Source organism: Panthera onca, chromosome A1 (assembly GCF_046562875.1).
Source record: "Panthera onca isolate mPanOnc1 chromosome A1, mPanOnc1 haplotype 2, whole genome shotgun sequence".
NCBI classification, from domain to species: Eukaryota; Metazoa; Chordata; class Mammalia; order Carnivora; family Felidae; genus Panthera; species Panthera onca.
Window position 1 is genome coordinate 142,114,437 of NC_138339.1, and position 21,083 is coordinate 142,135,519.

The 21,083-nt window shown below is 42.5% G+C and overlaps 1 long non-coding RNA gene across 4 annotated transcripts in view; it reads left to right on the forward strand.

Annotated features, from left to right (window-relative positions):
- Nucleotides 1-2,586: 2,586 nt before the first annotated feature.
- The window catches only part of LOC144617220 (uncharacterized), a 58,654-nt gene continuing 40,157 nt past the window's right edge, over nt 2,587-21,083 (forward strand). For 2 of the 4 annotated variants that reach the window (XR_013557474.2, XR_013557480.2), the window contains exon 1: nt 13,903-14,198. This is a non-coding gene — a long non-coding RNA (uncharacterized LOC144617220). Of the gene's footprint in view, nt 3,043-13,902; nt 14,199-21,083 lie in introns of those variants that run through there. The other 2 variants (XR_013557475.2, XR_013557486.2) reach the window with 2 other exon arrangements.

A 21,083-nucleotide genomic window follows, 5' to 3' on the forward strand; every position in this document is an offset into this window, starting at 1 on the left:
GCACAGAGCCCGACCTGCGGTTTGATCCCATAAACTGTAAGATCATGACCTAAGCCGAAATCAAGAGTCAGACACTCAACCCAGTGAGCCACCTCAGGGGCCCCACATAAGTAAAATTTTTATTGAAAATGCATTCCATAATGAAATGTATTAGGGGAGATGGTTAAGATGCCTTTTGCTTAAAAGAACATTCATTTCGTCTCATTTTTCAGTTACCCAGTTTGGCCCTTTGGGAAAATGGACCGGGGTGAGACTGGCCATGTATTGTGAAAGGCGCCATTCAAGGAAACCAACGTTAGGAACGTGTGCCTAGAGAAGTTGAGGATTGATAATCTGCCTCACACTTCTCAGAGTGTCTTCATGTTATCCTTCGGGGTGTCCATAGCCTGCTTTGAAGACCAGTGTCTTTCACTGTGGGAAATGTGGCAGAGATGTATTTCAGCAAAATATCACTTTCCACTTTCAGGATCCTCTCATTTTGGGAAAGACGGATACCAGAACAAGCCTTGGTCTACTCTGCAGACTTGGGATGCTTACCGTGGCAGTTAGGTACCTGAAGTAAAACGGTGATTCTGCATGGCTGAAAGAGTAAACTCATATATTTTTTAACATGAAAAATTTCTGGAAAGCAAGTTAAACATGATAGATGACCATTCCTTGGAGAAGAACCAAAATTTTCAGGTGCTAGGGAATTAGCATAACTCAGTGAATGCTAAAACTGAACTTATTTTTAGAAATCTATAGAGATTTGTTCTGATACAAAGCAACCGTATTATTATGAAGGGTAAAATAACCCCAGAAATCACAAGATGTTCTGAGGTCCAAATCAACAAAATATCAGAGCGGATATCAAAGGGAAATCTGAAACGATTTATCATGAAAGGCAGGAATGCCTTCGGGGAAGGTTTCTTCCCCCCAGGTTAGCTGATACACAAGTCAAGTGGATATGTCAAATGTAAGACAAATAATGGTCTTAATAGAATTGCACAACTGAACTGCTTTGATGGAATTGGATCAAGGGAAAGCAAGAAAAGGAACACATTTGTACAGGGTGAAGTATTATCTTGGCATACATTGTCTCATGAGATTTGGCTTTCAAAATGGGCTCAATTTAATTTCGTGAATGGCCGTTTGAATTGAAAGTAAGCCTTTAGAACCTGAAGAGGAATAATCAGAGCACTGGGTTGAGACAGTCTGGGGCTTTTACTGAGGTTTCGTGGCAAGCTTTCCCTGGACAGGTCTGGTGTTCCTACTTGTGATTTTGACAGGTGCACATGCTGGACCACTGTGCCAGATCTCTTCCTCCAGGTCCCAATCACAGGACACCCTCCTTGATAACTTTCGTATTGGGCAAACAGTTACACAGTAGCTAAGATCGCCAGTGACCTTCTGCTTTCACTTTGGTCTTTTGGCAGATGTGATATACTATTTTAATATAGAAAGTGTTATAGAGTGTGAGGTTCTGGACACTTAAGCAAATTTTTTTTTTTTTTTTTTTTTTTTGTGGGCAAGTGCAAGGGGTTTTTCTCTGCTTTTATTTATGTTCTTGCTTTCTGATGATGGACCTTTATTGAGGAGATGTAAACATCTGTTTCTGTTCATTTATTTTCTGATATCTCTGGTGGTGGTGGTTTTGTTTTTGTTTTTGTTTCAGTTCTGCTTCTAAGGAAGGTAATTGTCTTGAGATTCTGTTATTTTCTATCCTTGGGGGTTTCTGGTAATTGAAAATGATGTCATTAAGTACTTGGAAGGAGAAATAGGTCATTATTTACAGTTAAAGGGTATACTTTAAAAAGTATTGTAATTATCTACAATAATTCTATGCAGTTTTTAGTATCTTTTAAAAAATATTTTTATTTATTTTGAGATAGAGAGAGAGATAGAGAGAGAGAGAGCAGGGGCGGGGCAGAGAGAGAGAGAGAGGGAGAGAGAGAGAATCCCAAGTAGGCTACTTGCTGTCAGCGCAGAGTTGGATGTAGGGCTCGAACTCAAAAACCATGAGATCATGAACTGAGCCAAAACTAAGAGTCAGACGCTCAACCAACTGAGCCACCCAGGTGCTCCTCTATGCAGTTTTTAAACTCATTATATGACAGTAGTTTATTATTATTATTTTTAACGTTTATTTATTTTTGAGACAGAGAGAGACAGAACATGAATGGGGGAGGGTTCAGAGAAAGAGGGAGACACAGAATCTGAAATAGGCTCCAGGCTCTGAACTGTCAGCACAGAGCCTGACGCGGGGCTCGAACTCACGGACCGCAAGATCATGACCTGGGCCAAAGTCGGACGCTTAACCGACTGAGCCACCCAGGCGCCCCTATATGACAGTAGTTTAAAACTCAGAAGTTAAGTAAGGGAAAATGGGTTACATTTCCTAATATTGTTGTATTTTGCAGAATCCAGGCTCTTCTTTGGGAACACCATAAATATTCGATGAAAATCTCATTGATCCAAATAGTATTTACTGTTTGATTCCATGAATATTCTAGCCACATGCATGACAAATGTATAGTATCATCATATTCATATTCAAAGTAATTATGAGAGTCATAGATATATGACTTGAATTACTCCCCTCAGAATTTTGCATATTCACACCATCAGGTCACCTTGAGCAATAATCACTAGAATATTTCCATTTTGCTCCTGCTACAGGTACAGATCACAATCTCCAGGAAAGCTAAAGGGAACAGGGAGAGGGGTGGTAAAGACGGGACAGCTTCATAGTTAGCAAAATGCTTACTTGGGATTAAATGACCTTTCCTATAAATCAGAAGGAAGGCTGTCAGCTGGGCACTTTCTCATTTGCAGCATGTACAAGCAGCAGGAAAATGAGGCAAAGCATTCTGTGAAGCAAAACATTACCTGCGACGCGATCTGTACTCACTGTTGTCTCTCTCCTCCTAGAAGCCATTAGTGAAGATAAATCAGGTGAGGCCCCAGTACATCCCACTCGTCCACTGGCGCTTCCTAATAGCAGCATCTTTATTTTCCTACCTGAAGCGCTCTTGTCCTTCCAAGCGACAGGAAGGAGATAAGGTGAGCTTATGCTGAGTTGGCTTTCTCAGAAAAAAAAAAAAAAAAAAAAAAAAAAAGAAAGAAAGAAAAAAGAAAAAAAAGAGAACATTTTGCAATACTAAAAACAGAACGTGTTTGGGTCACATTATTCCAGAGGATGGTAGTAAGATGCTTTTAAATTTCTCCAAACTGCAAAGTGACGGTGCTCTGCTGTTCCCAGAAATCCTACGTATCGGCCTGGAGCCATGGGAACCTTCCGGGTACCCTCAGGAAGTCCCACCAATCCTGGCCATCATTTTAGACCCCTAGAAAAAGATCGGCAGTCCCAAATGGTCACATGAGAAATGTCCCAGATGTTAGACTGTCTTCTTCGTTCTCTGGGGAATAAAAAGTTTTATAGTTCACTGCTCATTTTCATGTCGCTCCCCCCATCTGTCCAAGCTTATTTCTGCTGACATTGGATTTGCTGCTTCTTCTCCACCAGTCAGGCCATCTTCTTTTCCTGGTGGTTCACTTATCATGCTCTTGTCCACTCTAGCCCCTGCTCATAGCCCCCTTTCTCCCTGGCTGATCCCCTCAGCTGTCCAAATTTTGTGCCCCCCACCCACTGCAGTGAGTGCCTAGGGACCTGGCATTTTCTCTGCAACCCACACACTCTCTACAATGCTCATTGTCTTCTCCAGGGTGAGTTACTTTAGGGTGTCGGTGGAGAAAACACTCCTAGAGAGCCACAGGTGAATCTTACCAAGAGGGGACAATAATGAGATGTCCTAATAATGGCCAAAATTAGATTGTTCGCTTATTCTCCTTTGATGCCCATTTTGTCTTGAAAATCATGTCCCTGAATCCATGTGGCCCCGTTTCAGCAACCCATAAATAGAAAGAGCATTGGAATGATGCAGTCCTTCTAACGACCCTACAGAAGTCATCTTGCCTGTGTTTAAAGAAAATGGTCATCTTGCTTTTTTTTTTTTTTTTTTTTTTTAAGGGAAAATTAAGCTCTGGTCTTGTCTCCTGGAAACTCTCTCATCCCATTCCTGTGACTGGGGCAAAATGAGAGAGGGTTTTCAGGGACTCTGACTGTGGTGTGGGTGGACGTGGAGGTCTGGGTGCTGTGCTCAGCAGACGCCAGTGGCTGCTGTGCTACAGGTAGAAAACCCCAGTCTCTCCCCAGTTCAGCACCTGGTGCCCAGACCTCTTGGATTCCATTTACTCTCTGGTTCCTTTTGTCCCTGGATAGGCCATAGGACTTGAAGTTTCTGCATCGTGTGTTTTGGCAGAATTGACTATATTAATTATATTAATTGTGAATTCCCTTCTCAGTAAGGAATTGGCACACACTTTTAATTGGGTTGGGTTAGAAAGAATGCCGTAGCTAATAGGTGCCGAGTGCTTATGCTGGGTGTTGATTTGCATGAGCTCATTTCCTCTTTGTGATGACAGGAGGAAAAGATGAGTGATTTTTCGCCAGGTCACTCAGCCATTGAGAAATGGGGCTGGGATCTGTCTCTATCAGCCTGACCCCAAAGCTGGTGATCTCACCCACAGGTGTCCCTGGTGGTTGGAACTAGTTTAGTGACTCAGAGGTGTCAGGGCCAACACCTCGGCCAGTCTCCTGAGCTTTCCCTCGGAGGTGGCTGCTGTAGTTTCTGCTTTCCCCTCCCATCTCCAAGGCTAGGAAGAAGAGGGTGGCTGGCATTGTGAGATTTCCAGATAGGTCTCATTGGCTAGAGCTCTGCCACATGGGATCTCTGGCTCTCGAGGAAGCCACCAGGGTGAATGTGTAGCTTTTCAACCTTAACACTTGTACAAGTAAAAGAGCATGGTTTGGGCCCAGTGACAGTTGATAGTGTCATCCATGTGCCTGATTTTTTAGAGGTCTCTCTTACTTGGCTTTGAGGCAGGAGCCGGGGAGAGAGCATTCTCTTTCCCTGAACACTACTTTTCCTTGTGGAAAACTGAATAATGCCCCCCACTGATATCCAGGTCCTGAACTTGGGAGCCTGTCTTTGAATCCTGGTAGCTCTTAGATGGCAAAGGGGACTGTGAAGATGTCATTAAAATTAAGGATCCTGAGATGGGGACATTGCCTGGATTATCCACATGGGACCTGAATGGAATCACCAGTGTTCCTCTGAGGGGCAGCTGAGCAAGATTTGACTGGAGGGTCAGAGGTCATGTGGTGACTGAAGCAAAATGTTGTGCTTCTGGTCTTGAAGTTGGAGGAAGGGACCATAGGCCAAGAAATGCAGCTCTAGGCGCTAGAAAAGGCAGGAAGCAGATTCTCCCCAGGAGGCCTCTGGGAGGAGTGTGGCCTTCTTGACACTTTGATTCTGATCCAGTGAAACTGGTACTGGGCTTCCGCCCTCTAGAACTATAAGAGAATAAATGTGTGTTGTTTGAAGTTACTAACTTTGTGGTAATTTGTTGTACAGCAGTGTGTGTGTGCGTGTGTGTGTGTGTGTGTGTGTGAAAAAGAGAGAGACAGACAGACAGAGACAGAGAGAGAAATAGAAAGAGAGAAGGCAAGACACAGTGACGTGGAGTTGGCCACAACTAATGGAAATTCTCTGCCCTGGAATGTGGTTGCTTAATGCCTTTGCTCACAGCTATGGCCCTTAGTAATTAAAGCTGAGAAAACCGGGGTGGGGGGGAATCCCATCAGATTCCATTAGGCACTCGATACTATCCTGTGCCATCTGTAACAGTGAGGTCTATCTAGAACAATCAGGCCGGGAACTTTTTCAAAGGCAAGAACCTTCATATGTAAGTACAAGGGGTCGGTTATCTAAGTAAGGTTTCTATTTTTCACTTCCGCCCAGACTCAGGTAAGGGATCCATTTGACAGCAGGCAGTACCGTGATTATGTAATCAGCTGTCAAAATGGGAGTCTTAATTTTCGCCGAGGTCCTAAGGGCCGAGTAGAAAACAACAGAAACCCCACATTTCAAAGTGAGTGTCATATCTCCCACGCAGGACTGGCTGAGGAAGTGGCTGAAAATCGGTTTCACCACCTGACCTGGAGGGCATCCAAGAGAGGGGCTGAAAGGAGGAGAAAGACCATGGAAGAGCCGTGGGCTTCTCTTCCCTCCTCCCTCGCCGCCCTCATCTCACGCTGAGAGGGGTTTCAAGAAGTCCGCTCGCAGGTTGCCAGCTCTCCTGTGGAGTCCGTTGGCACGAGGGATGGGTGTCTCACCACTGCTGAGGAGGTAGCTAGAGCTGTGTACCTGGTAGCATGACACCCTCAGAAGCCTACGTGGGAGCCATTTCTCCCCCTTCAGTAGCAAGACTGAAGGCATGCATCTTCCTGGGGTGCTTGTGGGTCTGCAAGGCTGGCGGCGGAGGGGAGCTGACCAGGATGTGGCCAGGGAGCCCAGGTGATATGACAACACAGGAGAGTCTGCATGGGTGGTCTGCTGGGGGTCGGGGAGCTGAGAGGGTCAGAAGTGGCCTGTCAGTGGAGGTGGCATCACCCACATCTGAGACCTTGCTTCCAGGGGGTCTCCGCGTTCCCCTCCACCGACCTCACGAGACAAAGAGCAGGGTTAATGATCGCCAAATGTTGGATCACCAGCCAGGCTCAGACTGTGTCCAATTCCTGAGTGCCTTCCTCCCTTGGGCTGGACTCTGGCTCGAGAGAGGAGGCCTGGAAGTGTAAAGCTGGGAACGTGAGAGCCAGTGCAGCAGGCCTCCCCTCCACCCCCCTTACATTTATTTCTAGGCCTAAACAACAACAGTGGAGATGGAAAGGGACTCTAAATTAGATAGTTTGGTGTTGATTTTCGTGTTTAAGTAGGCAATCATTGCCAAAACAAAACTGTTCTTGTGCTTCAATCAAACTGAAAAAAAAAATTGAGGGCTTTTCCGGAGATTTCCTCCAAGAGGCAGGGAAGAATGAGCGTGCAGATGAGGTTTGAATGGGTAGCAAATGAAGCATCAGTTGTTTTCGGCTTGTCCCCTGTGGCATGTGACTTGTTCCGTTATGTGAGTAGAGCGGTTGCTGTGCGACTCCTGGTTTACCAATGCAGTGTCGCTGGGGTGCTCTAGATGTTCTGGGTCATCTTTGAAAACGTACTTGGCCAAAGCATAAGAGACTCTTAAAAACTGAGAATAAACTGAGGGTTGATGGGGGGTGGGTGATGGGCATTGAGGAGGGCACCTGTTGGGATGAGCACTGGGTGTTGTGTGGAAACCAATTTGACAATAAATTTCATATTAAAAAAAAAAAAAAAGAAAACGTATTTGGGCAGTCTGAGTAAAGGGGAAAGCCCCATGCATGCTAGGGGAGCTTTGCTGTGAGGCTCCCTTGGGTAACTCCACAGCAGATCAGGGCAGGGCATACCCCGTCTCCCTGCCAACCCCTGAACCCACAGCCGGCCTCTTCTTCCTCCTTTGTTGATATGCAAGCTCAAGACCTTGAGTGCTTTGCCTCTGATCCCATTAATGTTCTTAAGCGTACACCGTGTAGAAATTATCTCTGTCCTACTGTTCGCTTTGACCCTACTTTCCTTCAGTCATTGCCTGAAGTGTCCTTTGGATATAACAAGGATTGAGGTGAAGCTTGGTAGCAGGTGGGGGTCCTAGTCAAAGCCGCAGCCTGGGAGGAAGATGAATTTCCCTTTCCGCTGTTGTTATGGGGACTTTGGCCGAAATAGAAGGAGGATAGGGGGTGAAATTGAGGAGGTGGTCCGTATAAAAGGTGGGGGATCCATTTTTGGCTCAAATTGTGAGTTCATCTCAGGGAAAGACCGATTCCTGTATGCTTTTTAGAGGAAAAAAGATGGATTCAGTGAGTCATTTCTGAAACGCACTGCAACATGCATTTGTAGGCTCAGAGCTGTGCGATGGATTGATCCCGACTTAATGCAGTTCAACAATGCTTGTTGAAGCAATCACCGTTAAAAGGATACACTAGCAATGCTGAAAAGCTGAGGGTTGAATGGGTTTCAACTTTCCTCAGCACTGAGCCAGAAACTCCTCATTTGTTTTCCCTTTCTGAGAATCACCTCATGCCATTCAGACAAGGTGACAACCGTGCCTCAAGAAACTCTGTTAAGCCAATTTACCTCAGGCGTGTGGCTGCTGCAGATTTCAGAGGAAAGCTGTGAGCAATGAGAGACTGTTTTCCCAGCTTTCCAGTGACCAAATAACTGAGTTCTTTTCCTCAAAAGAGTCGTGGGGTTACCCTGGTGACTCTATTTCCCCTTCTGCCCCTCACAGGCTGTGTGTGTGGCCTTGGGAAGTCATTTAATCTGACAGGTCTTGAGTGACTTCATGTAGAAATGGCAGAAAGTGGGCTAAAGCTGGAGGCCAAGTGTTCGACAGTTCTCTGATTTCTTTTCTGTTGCGAGGCAGTGTGAATACCTGGGTGATTTTCACCTTACAAGGGCCTGTATTGTGACATCACAAATAAGCCTTGGTGGCCGAGGTGGTCTGACTGGCAGGTTCTCACCTTGGTATTTGAAGACCCACCCAAGGTTTCACCACTTTCATCATCCTGCCTCTTGCTGCCCTGACGGGAACTGCATGCAGATTCCTTATTCAGAGAAATAGACCTAAGTATTTTCTTTTGGAGTGAAAAAATAGATCCTGGAAGGGCACCTGGTTGACTCATTGGAGCATGAGACTCTTGATCTTGGGGTTGTGAGTTCAATCCCCATATTGGGTGTAGAAATTGCTCAAAAAGAAAATCTTTAAAAAAGAGATCCTGGATTTCCTTCTTTCTCTCTCTCTCTTTTTTTTTTAACGTTTATTATTTTTGAGAGACAGAGAGAGACCGAGCATGAGCGGGAGAGGGGCAGAGAGAGAGAGGGAGACAGAGAATCTGAGGCAGGCTCCAGGCTCCGAGCTGTCAGCACAGAGCCTGACACAGGGCTGGAACTTGTGAACTGTGAAATCATGACCTGAGCCAAAGTTGGAGGTCTAACTGACTGAGCCACCCAGGTGCCCCCTGGATTTCTTGTTTTTAAGTATTGAATATTACAACACAGTGTTGTAGTATTTCCATCAACCCTTTAAAAGAATTATATAATCAGACTCAATTCATTATTCCTAGATAAGATACAAAGGCTGTATGTATTATTGGTTTTGTTTAGTGGACCTTTGGTTGCTCTCAAACCTTATTTTGGGGGGAGGTGATTTCACCTCCTTCCCTCTGCTGGGTGTTGTGATGTGTGCCGAGAGCGATAAAACATGACTCCTGTTCTAAAACACTGATGAGAGAGCTGGAGATAATATGTATGAACCACAGTTCAATGACAGAGAAAGGAGGTTCCTCACCAATAAATATAATGCTCCCAGGTGTGGAGGGCCCAGAGGAGGACTGGGTGGTATGTGAGTAGGTAGAGAGGTACTCAATAACATGTCTCACTATGTATGGTAGTGGATATTTCTGCAAAGCCTTGGTTTCCTCTGTCCCTCTACCCACTAAGTGTGTGGTCTTTTGGGTCAGTTAAGTCTACGAGTCTCTGCCTTTGGAGTCTCCTTGGCCCTTTCTGTGTGTCCCATATTACCCTATACTTTCCCAAAGGGAGTTGTTATACCCTTGATTCCTTGTCCAGTTATCTCTCTTACCAAATTGCTATACACCCCATGGAGGGTCAGATCTATCTTGCTTACTATGGTTTTCCCAGTGACTGGCATTTATTGATTGAAGTACTTATTGATTGAGAAAAATCTTTGATAATTTAATAATCTGCTACTCTTGAAATAATCTATAACTACTTGAAACTTTCCAGGATAGGTTTAATGATTTTCTTCAACCTGGCCTCTCTGTAGCTCTATTCCCTTTCTCCCATGGTAGATTGGACATATTAGATGCTATTTATTAATTCAAGATAAAATGATTTTGTGTATCATTTTGTGTAATCTTTCTATGTATCAGGAATGGTTCTGGTTCAGAGTTTAAAGGGGTGAACAGGAAGGAGACAAGAAAATCCTTGCTGTCTTGGAGAGCAAGAGAAGAGAGACAGAAACTAAATAAGCAAAGAAATAAACAAGGACATTTTAGATAGTTCTCTGTGCTTTAAAAACAAAAAAGGCAGTGTGATGTTGTAGAGATTGATGGGGTGGGTGGTGTGGGAAGGCCTGAGGAGAGAATTCTTGACCCCTGAAAGATGGGGAGGAAACAGGCATGTAAATGGCTGGGAGTGGGGTAGGGTAGAGGGGATAGTGTAGGCAAAGACAAAGGTCTAGGGATAGGGACAAGCTTAAAATATTTAAGAACCATAGAGAAAGCCCAAGTGGCTTGGGAGGAGGTGAGTGAGAGTGGTTTCAATAATATGAAGTGGGAATAGGAGGCAAAGGTCAGATCATTCAGGGCATTTTAGGCCATATGTGGCAGGAAACCAAAGGCGCGCTAAAATTGGGTTATTTGGAGAGGGTTTTGATGTGGGCAGGGTTAAGGTAAAGCAACAGGGTTTAGTGCAGTATCCCAGGGCTGGTGACTGTGAACTGGCAGGGAGGAGGCTTATGGGGGGTGGAGGGAACGATCCCTTCATTCCCCTCCGTGTTTCAAAGCTCCCATGGATTCCTCCTGCTGGTGAAAGGAACCAGAAGCAGGAAGGCAGGGGAACCCAATGATTGGAGGCCCAATGATGGAGGCCACCCAAGAGGAGCCCACCATGGTCTAGACAAGAGTCTAGCTCATCCTGCTTACAAATTTGGATTTTCATCCCATGAATAATGGAAGGCCACTGGGGGATACTGATAAGGGGAGTGACATGGTCTGATGTCTGTTTTGAAGACATTACTGCAGCTGCTGTATGGAATATGGCTGCAGGCATGCTGCCCTGTTAAGAGACCCATCCAATGGCCCATGTTTGCGCACCCCCCCCCCTCACCCACCTTGCACAACAGGATCCAGTCACTGTAAAGGGCTGCTGGCACTCCCTTTTGTGGCAAAGCTGGTGGATCAGCTGTTCGGGGCACCCATAATGGCTGGATGTCTCTTGAGGTTCATGAGTGGCATGCGGGAGGTGGGACGGTAATCACACAGCTGTGTGGGAGACAGATTATGGCACTCTTTCTAGTTTTCAGTTTGGTCTGAAACTCAACTCTGGGTTGCCTGGCTCACAGTGGCCTTCCCTCACAGAAAACTACCCTGAGTGCTGCGTGTCCCTCAATGTGCAGGCAGAGAGCATCATTGAGGAGGAGCTCAGCTGAAAGGGGTCATCTCTTGTCCCACAGTAGGGACTGTTTGCTAGGGCTCTTTCCTCTTGTTTCTGTTTATGGCATCATGATAATCTTGGCCATTCCAGGGATGTGATCTCTCTCATTTGGGCTTTCGTGAAGGCAAATTGGATCTGAAAGAAATTTTTTTTAAGGAAATGTCATAATAAATGGGCCATCCTGGAAAGAAAGTGTATAATATGTGTGTGTGTGCCTATGTGTGTGTTTATGGGGAGTTGGGGGTAGAGGAGGAGGGAGTGGCACAGAGGGAGAAGAGAGAAAGTGCAAGGTTTTGACAACAGTTTGATGAGTTCAACTTACCTTCCAAAAATGTTTTGTAGAAAATGTCGTAAGTTGCCCAGATTGAGGATAAAGGCAAAATTTTTGAAACTTAAAAAGCAACACACACATAAAACTTTACTTTTGGGTTACAAGTGTTTGACTTATCAGTCTGAGGCATTGTGATGCTGCTTATAGTTTGTGTTGCTATCTGTACTTCTGATTTTAAGGGAGGGTCACGCTAAAAATCTATAGAAGGAGTATTTATTGTAGAGTCAAAAACCAGCTTAACTTTTGACTCCATCACAAGTCTCAGGCTATCCTAATTTGGTTGGAAGCTTGAAGTATGAATGATATATTTCTGTTGTCAAATACAATTTTGACAACATAGAAAAAAAATGACTAGGTTTAAAAAAAATTTTTTTTTTTTAACGTTTATTTATTTTTGAGACAGAGAGAGACAGCATGAATGGGGGAGGGTCACAGAGAGAGGGAGACACAGAATCTGAAACAGGCTCCAGGCTCTGAGCTGTCAGCACAGAGCCCGACGCGGGGCTCGAACTCACGGACCACGAGATCATGACCTGAGCCAAAGTCGGCCGCTTAACCGACCGAGCCACCCAGGCGCCCCATAAAAAAAATGACTAGGTTTTAAGTTAGTTTTAAAAGATATTTTTAGGGGCGCCTGGGTGGATCATTCAGTTAAGTGTCTGACTCTTGATTTCGGCTCAGGTGATGATCTCACAGTTCATGGGCTCAAGCCCTGCATCGGGCTCTGTGCTTACACTGTGGAGCCTGCTTGGGATTCACTCTCTCCTTCTCTCTGCCCCTCTCTTGCTCACACTCTCTCCCTCCCTCTCTCTCAAAATAAATAAATAAATAAATAAATAAATAAATAAATAAATATATTTTTTTTAATAAAAAAGACATTTTCAAAGACAGACCACAGTTTTCCAGATTGGAATTACTAATGAATAAACCAAATGTTAATGATGGGTAGTATTTTAACACTCTGTTACAGATATATTGATCTAAATTGTTCAAGAATCTTTGAATAGTTAGTTCGTATTCAAGGGACAGCTATCATGTAATGAGATGGCTTTTAACAAACTCATTAAAACGCATTCAATTGGCAAAAAATAAATTGAATGTGGACTATTTGTAAGGCAAGTGAAGGAAACTGAAATGCATGAGGCACAGTCTCTGCCCCCAAGGAGTGTATGTATTGTAATAATTTTGCACTTCAATATAATCACCTTGGGAAGCTATCACTTTTTTCAGTGAGATCACTTCTGCTAAATGTCTAGGAACTCCTTTGGATTTGGCTTCAGAGCACTTTAACACATTTGCACATGTGCATGCACACACACGCACCCCACCACACATGCAGGTGTACCTGTTGACACTTTCCAGTCTTTAGAAAAGGGTTCAGCCAAATAGGGCCTCAAGTGAAATCCAGCCTACTGCCTGTTTGGTATGACTCCAGAGTTAAGAAAGATTTTTACATTTTTAAGTGGTTGAAAAAAAATCAAAAGAAAAATAATATATTGTGACACATGAAAATTACATGAAATTCACATTCCAGTGATCAGAAGTAATGTTTTGTTGGAAGACAGCAATGTTTATTCATTTATATACCCTCATATATGGCAGCTTTCATGCTACAATGGCAGAGGTTAGTAGTTTTGACAGAGACCATATGGCCCTCAAAGCCTGAAATATTTATTATGTGGTCCTTTGCAGAATCCTGTTTTTAGGATCATATCTAATTTGTTTTTTAAAGATTTTTCAATTAGATCCTCTACCTTCTTTCAAAGATTCGAATCTGAGTTACTCTTTTACTCTTCTCCCATTTTCAAAAACCTCTTTCTCAGAATTAAAAGATTTCATATCGCTTTATGGACATTCAGGAGAATCTTGATCAGGTTTTGAAGTAATCCCCAAAAAGTTCCCAAATACTGTGAGCAATGGTCACATTATTACTACACTGATGGAGGAAAGTCCCTGAGTTCGTTAGGATTTAAGGAATATGGAGTAGAAGAATCCCCCTCAGTAGACCCCCAAGAAGACTTCAGAGATATATGGAACAGTGTTCAGGTACCAGAGAAACATATGAGTCCACTCTCTTTGCCCTACTGTGTCTCTGCCTCTCTGTTGTGTTCACTGTGATTCTCTCCTTCTGAGGCTGTTGACTGCCATCTCTCTTTCCTACAATTCCCTACCCCATGGCCTGTATTTACTGGTGGCTTCCATTGTCTCATTGCTTTGGCTTCTTCTCTCTGGGTCTTTTGTATCCTTCTTGGTGTCTCATGCTCAGATGTTCTAGAAAGGATGATCTTAGTGGGTCTGTCAGTCACTACCCAGTGAAGTGTATCTTTGATGCACAGAGTGATTGATGTAGGTCCCTCCCACTTAGTGGGTCAGTCCATAGATGACTGTAGGGCAGGGAGAAAAAGGAGCCTGAATAGTGACATGTTATCCCCATTTGGAGCCTGTTTTCTCTTAGTCATCTGTTTGTCCTTAATATGCACTGGCATATGGATGTCCAGGCATCAGGGATACTGCTCAAACTATAGGTGTCCTCCCCATTATTGAGGTCAACAACCAATGGATATCAACTCGGTGAATCAATATGGTGAAGAAATGCTAGCTGTGGCCCAATTACTGGGAGCTGACTATAAAATATTTCAAGAGGAAAACAAACGCAGATGTCATTAGGCATTATATAGGTAAGTTGAAAGGAGAGCAAGTCAGGTTAAGGCAAGTTTGAAATACTCAGTAGTGGTCACCCTGTAACATTTAAACTGGGATTCCAGTATAGCCTAACCCAAACCTGTTTACATATCTGCAATTTTAGTTCCCTGCAGCAAAAATTTGATTTGGTTTTTAATAAGTTCATCAGAAGATGCAGAGGTCCTCATTTGAGATCAAGAAATTTGAGCCTTTAAAATAAACCATCTGTACTTTCAAATTCCAGCCCTATTTACTATCTCCTGGACCCATCCCTCTATCTGTTGTCATTTTCTCCCATTTTACATAGAGTCAAAGTAAACCAGAAGATAATACATTCATTTCAGAGACAGTTTGCTTTGGTCTAGACAAGGGTCTAGGACACACAGAAATGAATGTGACTTCACCCCCTTAGGCCACATTAGATCTTCCCAATGGCTCTGCACAGGTAACAATCCCCAGTTATTGATTTCTCTGTGACAGTCACATCTGCCTTTCTAGTACATCTGGGACCCTCCAGTGGTGTAGATGGGATTCTCTCTGGAGAATTTAGCTCTTTCTAATGCTGTTTTGAATCCATCTGGAACTTGGATCTCCTCCTTTGGGAAGCAAAGGAGGTGAAGGAGGTGGCCATAAACACTCTGACCTTGGTATTATCGCAGGACCAAGTGGCCATGACTTGGACAGTATTAAAGGTAGATACCCACAAGGATTATTGTGTATTAGGAATTAAGAATTAAAATGCTTCTTAGGGTTGTAGCACAGGAAGATATATACATTTTGGGAAGGGTAAGGAAAGACGTTATTTATACATTCTTCTATGGCATTTTTAAAATTTATTTTTATTATTTATTTTTTCAGTGTTTTAAATTTTATTTTTCTTATAGCAATGGTGGTCTCTGTCAAACTGTTTCTACTTTGATGTTTTTTTTTAATATGAAATTTATTGTCAAATTGGTTTCCATACAGCACCCAGTGCTCATCCCAAAAGGTGCCCTCCTCAATGCCCATCACCCACTTTCCCCTCTCCCCTACCCCCCATCGACCCTTAGTTTATTCTCAGTTTTTAAGAGTCTCCTATGGTTTGGCTCCCTCCCTCTCTAACTTTTTTTTTCCCCTTTCCCTCCCCCATGGTCTTCTGTAAGTTTCTCAGGATCCACATAAGAGTGAAAACACATGGTATCTGTCTTTCTTTGCATGACTTATTTCACTTAGCATCACACCCTCCAGTTCCATCCACATTGCTACAAAAGGCCATATATCATTCTTTCTCATTGCCAAGTAGTATTCCATTGTATATATAAACCACAACTTCTTTATACATTCATCAGTTGATGGACGTTTAGTCTCTTTCCATAATTTAGCTATTGTTGAAAGTGCTGCTATAAACATTGGGGTACAAAGTGCCCCTATGCATCAGCACTCCTGTTTCCCTTGGGTAAATTCCTAGCAGTGCTATTGCTGGGTCATAGGGTATATCTATTTTTAATTTTTTGAGGAACCTCCACACTGTTTTCCAGAGTGGCTGCACCAGTTTGCATTCCCACCAACCGTGCAAGAGGGTTCCTGTTTCTCCACATCCTCTCCAGCATCTACAGTCTCCTGATTTGTTCATTTTAGCCACTCTGACTGGTGTGAGGTGACATCTCAGTGTGGTTTTGATTTCTATTTCCCTGATGAGGGGTGACATTAAGCATCTTTTCATGTGCCTGTTGGCCATCTGGATGTCTTCTTTAGAGAATTGTCTATTCATGTCTTCTGCCCATTTCTTCACTGGATTATTTGTTTTTTGGGTGTGGAGTTTGGTGAGTTCTTCATACATTTTAGATACCAGCCCTTTGTCCCATATGTCATTTGCAAATATCTTTTCCCATTCCATCCGTTGCCTTTTAGTTTTGTTGATTGTTTCCTTTGCAGTGCAGAAGCTTTTTTTTTTTTTTTTAATGTTTATTTATTTTTGAGACAGAGAGAGACAGAGCATGAACAGGGGAGGGTCAGAGAGAGAGGGAGACACAGAATCTGAAACAGGCTCCAGGCTCTGAGCAGTCAGCACAGAGCCCGATGAGAGGCTCGAGCTCACGGACTGCGAGATCATGACCTGAGCCGAAGTCGGCCGCTTAACCGACTGAGCCACCCAGGCGCCCCTGCAGTGCAGAAGCTTTTTATCTTCATGAGGTCCCAATAGTTCATTTTTTGCTTTTAATTCCCTTGCCTTTGGAGATGTGTCAAGTAAGAGATTGCTGTGGCTGAGGTCAGAGAGGTTTTTTCCTGCTTTCTCCTCTAGGGTTTTGATGGTTTCCTGTCTCACATTCAGGTCCTTCATCCGTTTTGAGTTTACTTGTGTGAATGGTGTAAGAAAGTAGTCTAGTTTCATTCCTCTGCATGTTGCTGTCCAGTTCTCCCAGCACCATTTGTTAAAGATACTGTCTTTTTTCCATTGGATATTCTTCCCTTTGTCAAATATTAGTTGCCCATACATTTGTGGGTCCAATTCTGGGGTCTCTATTCTATTCCATTGGTCTATATGTCTGTTTTTGTGCCAATATCATACTGTCTTGATGATTACAGCTTTGTAGTAGAGGCTAAAGTCTGGGATTGTGATACCTCCCACTTTGGTCTTCTTCTTCAATATTACTTTGGCTATTTGGAGTCTTTTGTGGTTCCATACAAATTTTAGGATTGCTTGTTCTAGCTTTGAGAAGAATGCTGGTGCAATTTTGATTGGGATTGCATTTAATGTGTAGATTACTTTGGGTAGTATTGACATTTTAACAATATTTATTCTTCCAGTCCATGAGCATGGAATGTTTTTCCATTTCTTTGTATCTTCTTTAATTTCCTTTGTAAGCTTTCTATAGTTTTTGGCATACAGATCTTTTACATCTTTGGTTAGGTTTATTCCTAGGTATTTTATGATTCTGGTGCAATTGTGAATGGGATCAGTTTCTTTATTTGTCTTTCTGTTGCTTCATTATTAGTGTATAAGAATGCAACTGATTTCTGTACATTGATTTGTATCCTGTAACTTTGCTAAATTCATGTATCAGTTCTAGCAGACTTTTGGTGGAATCTGTCAGGTTTTCCATGTATAATATCATGTCATCTGCAAAAAGTGAAAGCTTCACTTCATCTCTGCCAATTTTGATGACTTTGATTTCCTTTTGTTGTCTGATTGCTGATGCTAGAACTTCCAACACTATGTTAAACAACAGCGGTGAGAGTGGACATCCCTGTCGTGTTCCTGATCTCAGGGGGAAGCTCTGTTTTTCCCCATTGAGGATGATATTAGCTGTGGGCTTTTCATAAATGGCTTTTATGATGTTTAAGTATGTTCCTTCTATCCTGACTTTCTCTAGGGTTTTTATTAAGAAACGATGCTGAATTTTGTCGAATGCTTTTTCTGCATTGATTGACAGGATCATATGGTTCTTATCTTTTCTTTTATTAATGTGATGTATCACATTGGTTGATTTGCAAATATTGAACCAGCCCTGCAGCCCAGGAATGAATCCCACTTGATCATGGTGAATAATTCTTTTTACACGCTGTTGCATTCAATTTGCTAGTATCTTGTTGACAATTTTTGCATCCATATTCATTAGGGATATTGGCCTGTAGTTCTCTTTTTTGGATGGTTCTCTGTCTGGTTTAGAAATCAAAGTAATGCTGGCTTCATAGAATGAGTCTTAAAGTTTTCCTTCCCTTTCTTTTTTTTTGGAACAGCTTGAGATGGATAGGTATTATCTCTGCTTTAAATGTCTGGTAGAATTCCCCAGGGAAGCCATCTGGTCTTGGACTCTTATTTGTTGGGAGATTTTTGATAACTGATTCAATTTCTTCGCTGGTTATGGGTCTGTTCAAATTTTCTATTTCTTCCTGTTTGAGTTTGGGAACTGTGTGGGTGCTTAGGAATTTGTCCATTTCTTCCAGGTTGTCCAGTTTATTGGCATATAATTTTTCATAGCATTCCCTGATAATTGCTTGTATTTCTGAGGGATTAGTTGTAATAATTCCATTTTCATTCATGATTTCATCTATTTGGGTAATCTCCCTTTTCTTTTTGAGAAACCTGGCTAGAGGTTTGTCAATTTTGTTTATTTTTTTTCAAAAAACCAACTTTTGCTTTCATTGATATGGTCTATAGTTTTTTTTAGATTCTATATTGTTTTTTTCTGCTCTGATCTTTATTATTTTTCTTCTTCTGCTGGGTTTGGGGTGTCTTTGCTGTTCTGCTTCTGTTTCCTTTAGGTGTGCTGTTAGATTTCGTATTTGGGATTTTTCTTGTTTTTTGAGATAGGCCTGGATTGCAATGTATTTTCCTCTAAGGACTGCCTTCGCTGCATCCCAAAGCATTTGGATTGTTGTATTTTCATTTTCTTTTGTTTCCATATATTTTTAAATTTCTTCTCTAATTGCCTGGTTGATCCATTCATTCTTTAGTAGGGTGTTCTTTAATGTCCATGCTTTTGGAGGTTTTCCAGACTTTTTCCTGTGGTTGATTTCAAGTTTCATAGCATTGTGGTCTCAAAGTGTGCATGGTATGATCTCAATTCTTCTATGCTTATGAAGGGCTGTTTTGTGACCCAGAATGTGATCTATCTTGGAGAATGTTCCATGTGTACTCGAGAAGAAAGCATATTCTGTTTCTTTGGGAGGCAGAGTTCTAAATATATCTGTCAAGTCCATCTGATCCAATGTATCAGTCAGGGCCCTTGTTTCTTTATTGATTCTGTGTCTAGATGATCTATCCATTATTGTAAGTGGGGTATTAACGTCCACTGCAATTACCATTTTCTTATCAATAAGGTTGCTTATGATTGTGATTAACTGTTTTATATATTTGGGGGCTTTCTTATTCGGAGCATAGACATTTATAATTGTTAGCTCTTCCTGATGGATAGACCCTGTAATTATATAATGCCCTTCTTCATCTCTTGTTACAACCTTTAATTTAAACTCTAGTTTGTCTGTTATAAGTATGGCTACTCCAGCTTTCTTTTGACTTCCAGTAGCATGATAGATAGTTCTCCATCCCCTCGTTTTCAATCTGAAGATGTCCTCTGGTCTAAAATGTGTCTCTTGTAGACAGCAGATAGATGGGTCTTGTTTTTTGTTTTTTTTTTTTTTTTTTTTTAATCAATTCTGGTACCCTTTGTCTTTTGGTTGGAGCATTTAGTCCATTTACATTCAGTGTTATTATAGAAAGATATGGGTTTAGAATCGTTGTGATATCTGTACGTTTCATGCTTGGAGAGATGTCTTTGGTACTTTGTGGTCCTTGCAACATTTCACTCATAGAATCCCCCTTAGGATCTCCTGTAGGGCTGGTGTAATGCCTGAAGTTCCAAAACCTCCCACAAAAGACCACCAGAGTCGTAAGTCAAAGCCAAGCGGCAAGGGTTGTTTATTGCAGGTTCGAACCTGGTCCTCTGCGCACTCGTCGCCGGTGACACAAGAGGCCACGAATAGGGTTGGTATAGCGTTTTTATAGACAGAGACAAATAGCACAGGGGAGGTTTTTTACTTGTGGTGGGAGGAAGAAAGGGGGAAGGGGGTAGGTGAGGAATGTGCTAAGCAGGCAGGTTTACAGAAGCGAGAAATGCCGGTTAGTTTGTATACAATCACTCATTCCATTACATATCAGACTACATTTAGGAAGTTTTACAGCCCATTCTACAGCAGGTTACAATCAGGAAAGGTCTCACAATGCTCATAGCAAACAGCAAGCAAAACAGACTTCTCAGCAATTGTATTTCTTATCAAAGATCCATAATAAGCAGAAAAGAGAACCTAGCTTTAAACTAAGGCAGGGCTGTCATTTGGATTCAAAGCTGTTCCTTTCACTGGTTTAGCAGTGATGAATTCCTTCAGTTTTTGTTTGCTTGGGAAAACCTTTATCTCTCCTTCTATTCTGAATGACAGACTTGCTGGATAAAGGGTTCTTGGCTGCACATTTTTTTCTGTTCATCACATTGAAGATTTCCTGCCATTTCTTTCTGGCCTGCCAAGTTTCAGTAGATAGGTCTGCTACTACCCTTATGTGTCTACCTTTGTAAGTTAGGGCCTGTTTATCCCTAGCTGCTTTCAGAATTCTCTCTTTATCTTTGTATCACAATTTCACTATGGTATATCTTGCAGAGGATTGATTCAAGTTACATCTGAAGAGAGTTCTCTATGCCTCTTGGATTCCAATGTCTGTTTCCATCCCCAGATCAGGGAAGTTCTCAGCTATGATTTGTTCAAGTACACCTTCATCCCCTTTCTCTCTCTCTTCTTCTTCTGGAATTCCTATGATATGGATATTGTTCTGTTTGATTGCATCACTTAGTTCTCTAATTCTCCCCTCATACTCCTGGATTTTTTTATCTCTCTTTTTCTCAGCTTCCTCTTTTTCCATAATTTTATCTTTTAATTCACTTATTCTCTCCTCTGCCTCTTCAATTCGTCCTATGGCAACCTCCATTTTATTTTGCAGCTCATTTATAGCATTTTTTAGCTCCTCCTGTTTCTTAGTCCCTTGATCTCTGTAGCAGTAGATTCTCTGCTGTCCTCTATGCTTTTTTCAAGCCCAGAGATTAATTTTATGACTCTCATTCTAAATTCTTGTTCTGTTATACTGCTTAAATCAGTTTTGATCAATTCGTTATTTGTCACTACTTCCTGGAGTTTCTTTTGAGGAGAATTCTTCCGTTTTGTCATTTTGGGTAGTCCCTGTGGTAGCTCCAAACTGCAGGGCCCTTCCCCTGTACTGTCCGGAGAAACATGTGTTGGTGCACGGAGCCACCGTCAGACCCAATGTCTGCCCCCAGCCCACCACTGGGGCTATAGTCAGACTGGTGTATACCTTATCTTCCCCTCTCCCAGGGGCAGGAGTCACTATGGAG